Genomic DNA, 15,717 nt, shown 5'->3' with positions numbered 1-15,717 from the left:
TCTAAAGGGTGTTATTATAAATATAACACCCCTAACCCGTATCCTTCACCAGAAAGGGTTACGGAGCATTACCGAAAGTTTACAACTCAAAATAATCAAATATTAAAAAGATTTAAATCATAACATTATTCATAGAAAAATCAATCAATCTCATACATATAGTCCCTTATACGAGCCTTCGAGGCCCTAAAAACACATTAGAAATGAAGTAGGACTAAACCGAAAACATATAGAATTTTTAGGGAAAAGTTGAAAATTTACATACTACATGGGTCACAAGGTCGTGAGGCCAAGCTATGTAACTCACACGGTTGAGACACAAGCCCGTGTCTCAGGCCGTGTGGGCATTCGAAGTAGGGACACACGGCCGTGTCCCAGCCTGTGTCTGTGCCCATCTAACTCTCTGACTTGGGTCACACAGCCAAGCCACACAGGCATGTAACTCTCAAAAAGAAACATTAAAAAATCTATAGGGGACACACGGTCATGTCGCATGGCCGTGTGTCATACACGGATAAGACACATGCCCGTGTCTTAGGCCGTGTTGACAAAAAATAGGCCATTTTCAAACCATTTTTCTCACCCAAAACTTAGCCACTTACACAAGCCAAATGCACCTATATTCATGCATCCAAATTATACCTAACACATGCATATTCAAGCTAGATCATCATAGTATTTAACCATACAACCAATATGCCAAAAAGGCACCTCAATCACAACAATCAAACTTGATTATGCATTTGCTAAGTTTAGCCATAAATCAACCAACCATTTGAACTAATTCTATACCAACATTTACCACAATGTTCACATACCAATCATACTCAAATATACCAATTTGACCATTCAATAACTATCATCACTAAACCTTAGCAAACTTGGCCAAATGCCAACCAAATCCAATTATACCAATAAACCAACATTTATATACCATATTTACATCATGCACATCTAGTTCAAAACCTTTCCAAAATAAACTATATTTTGACCATGTTGAGATCAATTTATCACATAGCTTTTTGGCCATTTAAAGATACATTAACATATACCAATTTTGGTCATTTTAGAACATGCATCAATTTGACCATATTAACCACAACCAACAAGATATCAATAGTACTTTAAGTACCTCAAATCCAAGGCAACATTCATACCATAATCATCAACCAAAATGACATATACATGCCAAACTCATCAATTAAACATTAAACATAGTCCACCTATACATGCCACTATAACCACTACCAAAGCATCAGAATCTACTGATATAATTGTTGGATAGTGTGATAGATCTTCGACGAGCTTCCGACAATCTAAAAAGTAAAGAAAAAAAACTACGTAAGCAATGAATGCTTAGTAAGCTCGTATAAACCATAAGCATAATATTACATTTCAATAATGAAATTTATAGGTTAAATACAAGCCTATACCAATGTCTCAAGAGTTATCCAACCATAATTATCAACTCACAATTGAATAAGTTCATTAATGTCGCATAATTATTAACCATTCATAAAATGATAGGATTTCATGAGACATAATATGTAATCATCAACCTTTCTATGAGATTATATATCTTTCTATTTATTTTCTTTTCATTATGATCCCAATGCTTATCAACATTATCAATTCGACTTAGTGTATTTATCCATAATATAGGTATATTCATCCATAGCATAAGCAATTTGCTCATATATAAATACATCATTTATCACATTAGACCTTTTTATAACATCATGATACATCCCAATTATGTACTTACTGTTTCATTTCCTTTTTTACCCGTTTCATATGCATAGTACGAGCGTAATTATAAACATCAATAATATCCACAAGCTTGGCATAAGTCTAAGCACATCAACAACACATGTTAGTTCATTTAAACATGATTCATATGAATTTGACACGGATAACCATTATACTTGAGCATGATTTAATTTGATTTATCATCCATCTCATAACATATCATGTTTTTCATATTTCACCATTTAAATGAGTTTCATGTATACCTATCTTAATTCATATTGAACACTTACCATTTCATTTGCACAACACATAAGACATAAATATAACATTAACCATATTCACAAGTTAGTGAATAAACACATAATTTATCATAAATCACCACATGATAAAATAACTTTCATGAATATAGCATATAAGCATTCATACTTTTCATGAACATGGCTATACATACTTTAATCATCAGCAACTCATACCTTTCCATACTTTCAAGACATTGCCGATCGGAGCATTTACCATTCCTTCCCTTTGTATGCCCGTTGAACCATTTAGAATAATATCGGATACACGAGAAAGCCCATACAAAATGTGCTAAGCATATATAGTTATAACTCACATGGGCTGTAAAATGGGACTGCTCACACAAGCTGTCAGTCGGAATGTAAGCTACACGATGCTGCTCACACAAGCTATTGAGTATCCGCAAGTAATGTTGGACCTCAGCCATCGGTAGGACATTCAAGACCAGCACCCGAAACATAGTAACCTGAGTTTGCTCACACAAGCAGTCGGTCGGAACATAGCTACAGGTGTTGCTCACACAAGCTGTCAAGTATCCGCAACACATGTCAGAACTCAACCACCAGTAGGACATTCAAGACTAGCACCCAAAACACGGTAACCCTAATGAAATTTCATTTGTATCCTATATATTTCTAAGGTTCAAACAGGTTTGGTAGTCGTCGTACGTCGTTGAATTTCCATCATTTCTTGATAAGATAACTTACATAATCACATATAATATATTGATTCAATCACAATAGAATCACATCCTCACATTCAATTAAATCAAAATTATACAAAATTCAGTTCATACGAACTTATTGGCTAAATTGCAGAAATGACAAAGTATAGGGGCATTTTGGTAATTTTTTATTCTCCTCGATTTTCCACTCGATCTTGATCTAAATTAATAATTTCATTCAATCTATTAATTTAGACAGTAAAAAATGTGTTTTATGCAATTTAGTCATTTTTTACATTTTTATAAAATTGCCCTTAAAGTTTTACTTTTATTCAATTTAGTCCCTGAGCCCAAAACATGCAAATTAACCATTTTTACACAAAATTGAGCCTATATGAATACTCATGGTATCCAAAATAGCCCATTCATGCAACAATTTCACATTAAATCCTTGCATTTTTACTGTTTTAACAATTTCGTCCCTAATTAGAAAATTCATCAAAAATCACTTAATAAAATACTTTTAAATAACAACAAATATCTCAAATTCATCATTTAACATCTAAAATCACAAAGTTCATCAATAGCAACATTCAAAATCTTTAACAATTTCAAAATCGAAGATACGGGCTAATCGGACCTAATTGCAACGATCTAAAAAACATTAAAATTAAAAGAAATGGGTGAAAATTGGCTTACCATGAAAAGGTATAGCCATAGCTGAACCTTGAAGCATAAAAATGGTGTATATCAGTGGTAAACTAGCCAAATGATGAAGAAAACTTTATGTTTTCTTATTATTATATTTTTTAACCTTTATTCTTTATTTTAATAATAAAATAACTTATAAAACTTATAAAATTAAGAGAAATTAAAACTTAAACCGTCCATTTTAATCAATTAAAACCTTTGAACTAATAGTGATTAAGTTTTTCAACTTTTACAATTTATTCCTTTTTGCTTAATTAACTCACAAAACATTAAAATTTTTCAACAAAACTTTAATACCACCTTAATGACACTCGTAAATATTTATAGAAATATTTACTACTTGGTTTATAGAAATGAGGCCTCAATACTCAATTTCTAAAACCACTTGATCTTAGGGTCTTACCACTTGAATTTAATTAATCATCAATATAACAAAAATTATTATATCAAAAACCGTTTGAAAACCACATTTGACTTGTAAATATTAAATAATAATATTTACGAACTTACTCGTCAAATTTGGTAGCTCCAAAACCACTATTTCTGACACCATTGAAAAACGAGTTGTTACAATAAATGTTTTTTATTGTCATTTGTTGTAACTCTCTAGGCTTGGCCTTTTTGTCTAGGCCGAGCATGGGGTGTTAGATCTAGTGGTATTACAGCCAGGTTCGTCAACACTCGGATTGTGTTATGGGCTCTTAATGTGTGTCAAAAGTTAGTTAAATGAAAATAAGATATTTGAGTCATTCTGAAAATTGATTTTTATAAATGACCGAACCTCCGACGTCGAACCTGTAAGTATTTCTATTCTATTATCGTGATTAGTGTAAACACTATAGTGATTAAACTGTTATCTGGTTAAATACTATTATATGAATTGGTAGGAGCACTATGCTAAAGTGTAACACCCCTAACTTGTATCTGTTGCCGGATTAGAGTTAAAGACCATTACAATACAAACGAAACATTAAAACATACATTTCATACATCATTGAAAACATATTATAATATATTCATTCACATATATATCATACCTTAATTGAGCCCTCGATGCACTAGAAACACCTTAGAAACAATTCGGGACCAAATTGGAAACATTTGAAAAGTTTAAGAAAAAGTTAGAAAAATTTGACTACAGAGGTCACACAAACGTGTGGCCAGGCTGTGTGCCTCACACAGCTGAGACACACACCCGTGTCTTAGGCCGTGTAACCTTCGAACTAAGGACACACGACCGTGTCTCGGCCCATGTCTTCACCCGTGTAACTCTCTAAGTAGGGTCACACGCCCGTGTGTGAGGCCGTGTAACTCTCAAAATAGCCTCACACGCGCGTGTTCCAGGCCGTGTGCTAGGCATGTAACTAACTAACATGTATGCAAAGGAACCTACAAGGGACACACAGTCGTGTCTCAGGCCGTGTAGACATAAATTTGCCCATATTCAAACCATTTCCATCACAATTCATGCATACACCTACAGGCCTGTTGTGCACATAATCAAGACATCAAAACCTTACCAAAACATGCATATAATGACCAATTGAATAGTCCTAAATCAACCAACCAATATGTCATTCAAGGCACCTCAAATACATTCATTCAAATCTCACCTAAACATGTTTACAATATCTTGACCATATTTAAATCATACACATCTAGCTCAATACTTTCTCAAAACATACAATATCTTGACCATATTCAAACTAATTCAACACATACCATTTTAGCCATTCACACATGCAACATATCATATCCACATTAACACATATTAACAAGGCATAAAAAGTATCATACCAAGTAACTTATACAAACCAAATCATCAACCAAACATTCAACTAAACATCATTGTCATAACGTTGCCTCCATAAGGGTACGGGGGACCTAGTAAGCAAAGCTAGACACGGAGGGCCTAAATTAGCGTAAAGTCGCCACTAACCAATTAGGGCCAGGTTGGTTAGCCATCTATCATCTAAAAGTCTAGAATTAATACTATGAAAAATCCTAAAAGACTAGACTTGATCTCATTACTAAATTTCGGGTTCGGAGTACGGTTGCTTGTGGGGAAGGTTATAGCACCCCCACAATGCCTATTCGAGGATAGTCCTACGGGGTCTTAAGAGCTAGTTTTTTTTTTAATTTAAACATACTAATGTCTTAATCTAGGCTAAAATCTTACGGAAATCTTAAAAAAAAAATCTAAAGAAAATGCCTCCGGTTTACTTGTAATTCGATTAAGATGTGTTCACCAAACTTATCTAATTTGAAACTTAAATTAGAAAATTTTAATTTTAACTGAACCCTAAAGGATACCTAAATAGTTCTAGTAAAATACCTTCAAATCTTAAAATTAATTCTATTTTAGAATTCTAAAAAAACCTAGAAATTACCAATGAATTAAGAGAAATGTTAAAATCCATCTACAACATATTTCATCTTTTATTATTATTATTTTTCAAATATTTAATTAATAACATTGAACCTATCAAGATCTTACGAAAGTATCCCATGTCCGGTTTATGATTTATTTTACTTTAAAATTCTTGATCTAAGGTTTAAATTGTCAAAATCCTTAAATAATATATCTTAAGTAATATTTATTAGCTTTTTAAAAAGTTTCTAAAATAAAATACTTAGAAAGACCTACTCATGATTTACAATTCACCTACAAAAATATTTAGTTTTAATCTTGAATAAAGTCCTAAAGATTATTTACATATTAATTTAAGATTCTAATCCTATACGATATTTAAAATTAGTTTAAAACACTAAAAAATATCTTACATATTATTTATATTTTTCTAGGGTAAATGGTAGATAAGATCTTAAACACTAACCTAAATCTAAATGTAAAAACCTTATGGTTTCATTAAAATGTGACATCTACTTAACTAACTTCATGTCAACAATTATAGGATAGAAAAATGACCTAAAGTTCCCTCTTTTAAAACGAATAGTAATAAATGTCTTAGAGGCATATCCATGAAAGTCTTAGAGGCATTTCCTACCATCCTGTCATAGTATATGCCTTTTACCGTGCCAATGAATGGAACATTGGTCTCCTTTTCTATGAGCAGGGGCTATACTTGCGATGCAAAATCCCTCCACCGTTGTGTGTATGCCTTAAAACTCTCATTTGATTTCTTTTCCATGTTTTGTAGAGTTAGACGGTCTGGGGTCATATCTATAATATGTTTTTATTGACCAATAAATGCCCATACGAGCTCTCTCGAAGTTCGAATCCGGCTCTTGTCCAACTTTACATAACAACAAGGCGTAGATCCGGTTAGATTGTCTTGAAATATGTGCATTAGTAGTTTCTCATCTTTGGAGTAAGCAATCATTTTCCTACAATACATGGCGATGTGAGTAAAGGGGAAACTGCTACCATTGAATTTTTCAAAGTCAGGAACTTTGAATTTTTAGTGGGATGACCACATCGGGTACCAGACACAGGCCTTCTACTTCTACAAATCTGAAGGTGTCTAATCCTTCAATGGCTTTCAAACGTTTCTCAATTAGGATGAATTTATGAGCTTCTTCATCCATAATCGACTTTCCCTTATCCACTTCTCTCAAATCCTCGCTTGCAGGCAACTCGTTTACTCTTGGGATTTGAATGGTCATACCTGACGCTTGAAGCGGTAAATCTTCACGATATACCCTTGTATCACTGTAAAAAGGGATTGGATTGTCCAAAGTGCCACTTACTTCTCCTACCTTGGCCTTGCCTTTGACCACTGTAGTCATCATTTCCATCATCCTTTCCACATGTTCCTCCAGTTTGGCCATGCGTGCTAATTCTTCTTCCGTCATCTTCTTGGCTTTTGAGTAGGTGTTATACCGGTGAGCTATCCTTGGTCCTTTTTCAAATGAAATTTATTTCAAAAGTTAGAAAATTATTTGGATTTGCCATAAAAATGTTCTTCTTTCATTTTTTTTAAAATAATCTTTCTGAATAAACAATGAGCAAATGAGTGAACGAATGGATGAATGAATGAATGATTGATTGAAATTAGAGCACATTGTCATAAATATACTCGAATATAAACATTTGCTTTCATATAAGGTTTGAAAACTTGTTCGGCTTACAAAGTTTTTTTCATTTTTCATTCAGATTTAAAGAAAATCCTAATCGATCTTATTGCCATAGGTCAAATCTCTACTCGTCGTTCTTTTTCTTCCTCCTCATGAGATTGATGAACTTTTGGTAATGTGCCTGAGCCACCTCCAAAAGTTTCATTGCAGGCTCGTTCCTAGTCGCAAAAGGGGTAGATTCTTTTTTGAGTTCTTTAATCTGTTCACATATGTCATCGGCTTGCTAAGCGAAAACCTGACCTTCCCTGTGCATTGAAGCAAACACCTCTTTTCGGCATATTGCCATTTATTCCACCGCGATAAAACACTCCGCAAGCTATTTATATTCCTTCATGACCTCTTTGTTTTACTCTTCTTTTGGCTTTAATTCTTTAGTCAAACAACAAATTTCCTCCTCTAGCACCTCAATTTTAGTAGTTTTCTCATTATACACCCTCCTCCAAGTTCGCTCTTATTCTCGCGCTTTCTAGAGTTCATTAGCCCGCAAACTCGGATCCACCTCCAACCTCTAAATCTGAGCGAACAAGTCAGATCTTTATTTTTGACGTCGTTCTAATTGTATTCTTGGTCCTTCCTTTCTTCCCTTCATATCTAACCGGTGTTGCTGCTGTTATCTCATGATTTCTTCCTCCTTTTCCGTTACATATGTTTGATGCTACTCTCATTGCAATCCGACATCTTCATCTCTCCCCTTAAAACGGATCTCTAAATCGCGTATCTTTTCTGTTAGCTCGGCTACCTCATCTGGAAGATTCCTTTTTCCCTTGAATTGTGCTGACATAGAGATTTTACTTCTTTTTAGGCACCACTGGATATATGTTTCCAAGGGGGAATGGTTGAAAAAGGTTCCTGCTTGCAAGCTCAAGGTTTTACCCTACTTGATTCGCATCTCTTCCAATTTCTTCCAAAATCTCGGTACCTAAACCGAAGCTTCCACCCTGTTTAAACCAGATGTAGCAAATACACATTGATCATACACATATTAGATCAAAATCATCAACAAGGAATAACTGATGGCGCCCCATATGCCAATTAAGGGAACCCACAAATGACCATTACACCCGATGAGTACTATGTTCCAAATCATCCATAGAGCCCTCCATTCTATTTCTTAGTATGTCAATGCACTAAGGTTCTGAACCCACTCCTCAATCAATTGATTTGGGGGCCACTCACTTTCTAGAAATTTCTTTATATGCCTAGTCGAAGGAACAAACACCTAATAAGAGCGCTTATGGAGGCACCACCTAAAATGGCTTTTCCTCCATACGAACAACAACTGTGCGCATCCTAATAAAAGCTCGTCTCCTTTCCTTCTAATGAAATTGAGTGAAATGATGGTTTCAGCTAAGATTGCTGGAGCAGGATTCACCCCTTTTTTAGTCAGAAATAGAAAATCAGCTAGCTTCACACTCACATATCCCAAAGCTTTTGTGAACACAATCAACCCGTATAGGCAAACGCAAATAGTGACAAATGTCTATCACCGCTAGCCTTTCCCATAACATCCCTAATGTCAGACCAGGAAAAGCAAGGACCATTTTTATCTTGTAATCTTGCTTTCACCATATCTATAGGTAATCTCATCAAATTGGCTACGGGTCACCGAAAATTGACGTTCCGCTTCAATATATATCTTGAACTTATCTCTAAAGTCGTAGTGGACAAGGGTAGAATATTCCTCGATAGTCAGTACCATATCCACTTCATTAAACGTAAAACACCTATAAGTGGGATCTCCAAAACGTACCATAGCCTTCAATAGGTCATCATCAGGTTTAATGAACAGAAGTTGTGCTACATCACCATACTTGTCCTAGAAGCGCATTTTCTTAGCCTTGTCTCATGATTGACATATTCCCTTTAACTCATCTTTGCAATTCCTCCTACAGTCCATGAGAACTATCTGAGGTAGGCTTGAGTCAAAACTAGCTATCTGGCAATCACCTTCTCTACTCTGAGTATCCTCTGACATTCTCGCTATTATCCCTATATTTTCTACCTCATGCCAAACAATTGAATCTTCTCAAAGTGTGTTCATGTTAAATATAGATGCGATATTGTGCCTCAGGTATTTAAATGATGCATGAATTATGCCATGAAGAGACACAGACACAAGAAAAACAAAGTTAGTAAAAAAAACAATGACCTAAAATGAAAAAAAATGTGAAATTAAATCATAAAGCATTGCGAAAAAATTCAAACATAAAACATATGAATAAATGCTCATGAGGTCCTATAAGGTATTATTACGAGGGGTAAAGTACAGTTTTTATGTCTACGCTTCATATTTAAAATGGTCATTACATGCTGGCTTACGGCTGACTCTAACACACGGTGAACCTAAGGCTTAATTATGACATCCATAGGGATGCGTTCCACTTTAAAAAGGGTTGGCCCTTGGGTGGTAAGACTTTCATAGCGTACACGGTAGCATTTGCTACACGAACATCTATGTCCATCTTAACCATGGAGTAGTTCTTAAACTTATGCGGTGACATATTGTCACACGAAAGCCTAAGACTACTCCTCCTAAACTAGATGGGCCCGAGCGTAGGACCGAAAGCAAGATGCAACATGAATGACAATTATAGCTGCCCCACAATGATAGAGTTTACATACACATTAATCAATTTCATCGATAAAAGAATAAACAAACACATTGGCATACATATCAAAATAAGATAAGCAAATGAAATGAACAAATAAATCAATATTTAACACATATTAAACAATTTAAAATGACAAATAAGATAAGCAAATTAATGCACGAATAAATAAATCTAATATGCATAAATACTAAAAAATCTAGCTCCCAAACCTAAGTAAGTCGACTCACTAATGTCCCCAGTGGAGTCGCAAAGCTGTCATAATGTTGTCTACAAAATGGTATGGGAACCTAGTAAGCAAAGCTAGACACAGAGGGCCTAAATTAACGTAGAGTCACCACTAACCAATTAGGGCTAGGTTGGTTAGCCACCTATTGTCTAAAAGTCCAGAATTAATACTACGAAAAATCCTAAAAGCCTAGACTCGATCTCATTACCAAATTTTGGGTTTGAGAGTACAATTACGTGTGGGGAAGGTTATAGCACCCCCACAATGCCAATCCAGGGATAGTCCTACGGGGTCTTAGGAGCTAGGTTTTTTTTTATTTAAGCATATTAATGTCTTAATCCAGGCTAAAATCTTATGGAAATCTTAAATAAAAACTCTAAAGAAAATGTCTCTGGTTTACTTGTAACTCAATTAAGATGTGTTTACTGAAACTTATCTAATTTGAAACTTAAATTAGATATTTTTAATTTTAACGGAACCCTAAAGGATACCTAAGTAATTCTAGTAAAATACCTTCAATTCCTAAAATTAATTCTATTTTAGAATTCTAAAAAAACTAGAAATTACCAATAAATTAAGATAAATATTAAAATTCATCTACAACTTATTTGATCTTTTATTATTATTTTTAAAAGATTTAATCAATAATGTTGAACCTATCAAGATCTTACAAAAGTATCCTATGTTGGGTTTATGATTTATCTTACTTTAAAATTCTTGATCTAAGGTTTAAATTCATCAAAATCCTAAAATATACCTTAAGTAATATTTATTAGCTTTCTTAAAAGTTTCTAAAATAAAATATTTAGAAAGACCTACTCATGATTTATAATTCACCTACAAAACCTATAGTTTTAATCTTGAATAAAGTCCTAAAGAATATTTACATATTAATTTAAGATTGTAATCCTATACGATGTTTAAAATTATTTTAAAACCTTAAAAAATATCTTACATATTATTTATAATTTTTCTAGGATAAATGGTAGATAAGATCTTAAACACTAACCTAAATCCGAATGTAAAACCTTATGGTTTCATTAAAATGTAACACCTACTTAACTAAATTCATGTCAACAATTATAGGATGGAAAAATGACCTAAAGTTCACTCTTTTAAAATGAATAGTAATAAAATAGGAAAATTAATTAAATTGGCTAAAGTTAATGAAAAGTTAAAACTCTTTCAAAAATGACAATAATAAAAAGAAAAGTTAAATAAATGAAATAAATAAGACATTAACATGATTATGAAAATAATAACAATAATACACCTTATTCATAATACAATAAAAGAATCAAAGTAACATAAATAAATAATATTAAAATGTATGTAAGGGAATGTAAAAAACATAAATATAAATGGACATGAAAATAAATAAAGTGTGAATAAATATAAATTATACAAGCGTGAATAAATATAAAACATTAAAATAAAGTACATAATTAACATTAAATATATATGGTATAAATGCAAATGAAAGGGAAGATATAAGTGTAAATAATTTATTAAAGATGGAAACAAAATAACATAGCTTGATTTTGGGACTAAAAGATTTGATTCTGGGACTAAAAGATAAAAAAAATGTGGAAGATAAAGGATTGATGTAACAATTGATTTGCTTTTAATTTTGAAATTTGAGATTAAATCGAATGTTTGAATAAATAAAAGGGTTACGGGTGTACATAGGCCAGAGAGTGAGGGCGATGCTACAAAAAATGGAGTATTTTTTGTAAATTTAAAAAGTAAGGGGGTGAGAATAAATTAACCATTTTTGCACCTATAAATGAAAAAAACTTTTCATTTTTTCATTTTAACCTCATTTTTTCAAAAAAAAAAAAAACTCTTCCTCTTTCTTTTACTCCTTCTATGTTGGCCATGGCTCCACCACCAGAGAGTCCAACGACTCTCCGGCCTCTGGTGGTGGAGCTGCCATGTACGTGGCTGGAAAATTTTTTTTTTTGCAAAATCAAAGTTTTCTTTAAAAAATCATTATTTTTTAAAAAAACTAAAACTTTATTTCGAAATAGTTGAAAAGATCAAAATTTGTTTTAAAAATTTTAAAATTTTCTTTTAAAATGACTAAAAATATTTTTTATTTTAAAATCTAAACTTGGTTAAAATTTTAAATTTTTATTTTGAAAACACTACTTTTCTTAAAAATCAAAGCTTTTATTTTGAAATAGTTAAAAAATCAAAACTTTCTTTTAAAATTTAAACTTTCCTTTAAAATGACTAAAAAAGCAGGTTTTATTTTTAAAATTTAAACTTTCTCTTTTAAATATAATCAAAACTTTTCCCAGGATCAATAATTTTTTTTAAAAGAAACATTTATATTGGAAAGGGGAACAAAAAAAAAGGGATTTTTGGGGCTCCTAAGGGTGGAGAACCTAGAGTTCGGTGATACCCGATTCATCGAAGCCCAAAACCTGATCCCTCATGACATGTCTATGGCAAAAAAAAAGATAGAAGAAAAGAAAAAAAAAGAAAAATGATTGTTGTTGCTTTTTTTATCTTTTTTTTTAAACAAAAATATGAAAAGCCTCCCCTTTTTTTCATTTCATTTCATGTATATATATTGTTTTTCAATCTTGTTTCTTTGTATAAGATGATGATCATAATAATAATATTTGATGATAATAGTAGTAGTGATGATAATAATAATTAGGGCCATTGACAAGCCCTAAAAAGGAAAAAAAACAAAGGTCTCAATTTGACCAAAATCGAGTGAGCTTCGAACAGCCCAAGAGAGAACAAAAATATAAATGAGCCTCCAATTGGGCTCGGACGAAATGGGTGTCTACAATCATTAAAAGTCCACCTATACATGCCATTATAACCTTAGCCAAAACAACAAAAACTACTGATATTTATGCTGCATAGTGTGATAGATCTCTGACGAGCTTCCAAACCGATCAAGCTTCTGAAAGTCTATAAAACATAGGAAAGAAAACTACGTAAGCACATAATGCTTAGTATGTTAGTAGAACATGAAACATAACTTACCATTTCATCTAAATAACATTAAGTATAAGCATAATGCAATCCAACCACAAGCTTGACACAAGCCTAAGCATCATCATCAACAATACACAAGTTAGTGCATTATTACATAACTTACTTGAATTAATCATAAGGTAAGCCATTTCTACATAAACATACATCATTTGATTCATTCACCTTTTCATGAGCATGTGCATTATTCCATTTAGAAACTTACCTTTTCCTTTCCTGGTGATACCTTTTGGGTTGACGAATGCCCCAACTGCTTTCATGGATTTAATGAATCAAGTGTTCCAACAGTATTTGGATCAGTTTGTTGAAGTCTTTATTGAAGACATATTGATTTATTCCAAGATTAAGTCTGAGCATGATGAACACCTTCGTATTATTCTCTAAACACTCTGAGAAAATAAATTGTATGCTAAGTTTTGGAAATGTGAGTTTTGGTTGCAGGAGGTTTCTTTTATAGGACATGTTCTAACTGTTGAGGGGATCCGATTCGATCCCAAGAAAATAAAAGCTAAAGTCTGTGGAAACAGCCAAAAATGTGCCTGAGCTTCGAAGTTTCCTAGGTTTAGCAAGTTACTACTGAAGGTTTGTCGAAGGATTTTCCCTGATTGCGTCACCTCTAACGAAGCTATTTTGTAAGAACACTTTGTTTGAGTGGTTTGAGAAACAACATTCTAGCTTTGAAAAGCTCAAGTCTATTCTGACGCAAGCTCCTGTTCTAGTTCAGCCCAAATCGGGCCGGGAGTTTGTGGTTTGCAGTGATGCATCACACGTCAGACTAGAATATGTTTTAATGCAAGACAGTAAAGTGGTAGCTTACGTGTCGCGACAGCTTAAGACACACGAGGGTAACTACCCTATGCACGATCTCAAGCTAGCTGCAATCGTGTTTGCTTTGAAAATTTAGAGGCATTACCTATACAGTGAAAGGTGTATCATTTACATTGATCACAAGAGCCTCGAGTATCTGTTAATTGAAAAGGAGTTAAATCTTAGGCAACATACGTGGGTTGAGTTACTTAAGGATTATGACTGTATAATAAAGTATCATCTTGGTAAGCCTAATGTGGTAGTCGATGCTCTTAGCCGTAAAGCGATGACTGAATTAAAGGCGATGTTCGCTCATATGAGTTTTTTTAGGGATGGGAGTTTGCTAGTTGAACTGCAAGTTAAGCCATCTTGGGTCGATCAGATTCGAACTTTTAATTGATGAGTCTCCGGTTCAACATCTGTAACAAATCGATTCATGTGAAACTTCAGAATTTAGTTGAAACAACAACAAGATTTTGCGTTTCAGGGGTCAAATTTGTGTACCTAATAACAAGGAGTTGAGGCGATTGATCCTATAGGAGGTGCATAGTAGCCCTTATGCTATACACCCTAGTGGAAATAAAATGTATTAGAACCTCTGAGAACTTTATTGGTGGCCTAGTCTGAAATGGGAAGTGACTGCCTTTGTATCGCACTGTCTGACATGTCAAAAGATTAAGGCCGAATTTTAGTTGCCTTCTGGTCTGTTTCAGCCAGTTAAGTTTCCTCTATAAAAGTGGGAGCGTGTAACGATGGACTTTTTTAATGGGTTGCCTTTAACGCCTACTAAGAAAGATTCAGTGGTCATCATTGATTGATTCACCATATCTGCTCATTTCATTCCTCTTAGAACAGATTACTCACTACAGAAGCTCATTAAGCTATATATTTATTAAATCATGAAACTACACAAGATTTCGGTCTCAATTATCTCTTATAGAGATCTGTATTTTACGTCTTGGTTCTGGAAGAAGCTTAATGAGGCATAAGGCGATCAACTTGATTTCAGTACTACATGTCACCCTCAGACCGATGGACAGTCTGAGCGAGTAATTCAAATCATAGAGGATATGCTTCGCAGTTGTGTAATATATTTTTTAGGTAGCTGGGAAGATTACTTATCGTTGGTTGAGCTTGCGTACAGTAACAACTTCCAATCTAGTATTCAAATAGCACCTTACGAGGCTCTGTATGGGCGTAAGTGACGTACTCCTCTATGTTGGACGGAGTTAAGTGAACGTTGGATTTTAGGTCTTAAGCTAGTTTCTAAGACTGAGAATACTTTCAAGTTGATCCGAGACCATCATAAAGCCACTTCTGATTGACAGAAATCTTATGCAGATTTAAAGAGAAAGGATATTGAGTTTTCTGTAGGTGATTAGCTGTTCTTGAAGGTGTCTCCATGGAAAAAGGTTCTCCGATTTGGATGTAATGGCAAGTTGAGCCCAAGGTTTATTGGATCATATCGTATCCTGAAACGTGTCGGACCAGTTGCTTATTAGTTAGAATTACCCACTAAATTTCATCATATCCATGAT

This window comes from Gossypium raimondii, chromosome 3 (assembly GCF_025698545.1).
Source record: "Gossypium raimondii isolate GPD5lz chromosome 3, ASM2569854v1, whole genome shotgun sequence".
NCBI lineage: Eukaryota > Viridiplantae > Streptophyta > Magnoliopsida > Malvales > Malvaceae > Gossypium > Gossypium raimondii.
This window is presented reverse-complemented; position numbering follows the sequence as displayed.